General features: G+C 32.0%; 1 non-coding gene across 1 annotated transcript; it reads left to right on the top strand.

Moving 5' to 3' along the window:
* Positions 1-423: 423 nt before the first annotated feature.
* On the top strand, positions 424-520 carry LOC120087427. The gene has a single exon (XR_005484567.1). It is a non-coding gene; the product is annotated as a small nucleolar RNA Z221/R21b (small nucleolar RNA).
* Positions 521-905: the final 385 nt, after the last annotated feature.

Below are 905 nucleotides of genomic sequence, written 5' to 3'. Positions count from 1 at the left end.
GAAAATTGATGATGATAAGATGATAAAAATAATAAATATAGTAATAAATAAAAATTTTGAAATAGTGTTAATCATAACTAGAAAATACAAAATAATATTCATCGAATGTAGATATTATATATTTAAAATAGTTTTTGCCTAAAGCAAACCAAAAGAAAACCCAGGCTTTTTAGCAAAGTACACCGACTATCCTCATTACGCGTCCAATCGTAAATTCAAAACATCGATGGGGGTAAAATAGTAAAATGGTGAAAACCAATTAGGGTTTCTGTTTCGGTTGCCTATAAATATTATCGCAGGCTCCATAGCCATCTTCAATTCCACCGCTTCGAGTCATCTTCTTCTTCTCCCATTCAGAATCCTCCGTGCTTTTTCTTGTAGAAATTTCTTTTTAATTTGTTGATTTTTCAATTAGGTTAATAACGGCAGTGATGAGCTTATGAGATTGTCATGCACCACTCTGATGATGTTCACATCAATCTGTGCTGATAAGTTTCTCTAAACCCATTGATCTGAGCCTTTAAATCTTTCGATCATCTTCATTTTCTTTTTTGTTTGTCTGTTTGTTTGTTGTTAATTTGAATAACTGAGGAATGAGATTTTGATTTTGAGATGAAATTAAGGAACCAAATGATGGGCGTCTTCTTCGGAAGATGCAACCATGATGCGGACCGAACAGCTTTTAGCTACTGAGGATTAATTTTGGCCTCTGATGGTTCCTTCTTATTTATTTATTTATTTATTATTATTATTATTATCATTATTATTTCTTGTTGGCCTTGAATTCTCGACCTTCTGAATAGATTATACATACTTGACTTAGCCGAAATTGGTGATTCTGATGGTTCCTTAATTCATCATTCCTCCTTTAAATTTTACTTTTGTTGATGATTTTCGAATCCATC

The sequence above is a fragment of the Benincasa hispida genome, chromosome 9 (assembly GCF_009727055.1).
Source record: "Benincasa hispida cultivar B227 chromosome 9, ASM972705v1, whole genome shotgun sequence".
NCBI classification, from domain to species: domain Eukaryota; kingdom Viridiplantae; phylum Streptophyta; class Magnoliopsida; order Cucurbitales; family Cucurbitaceae; genus Benincasa; species Benincasa hispida.
The sequence above is the reverse complement of the archived record's forward strand: the minus strand, read 5'-3'. Positions and strand labels throughout refer to the sequence as shown.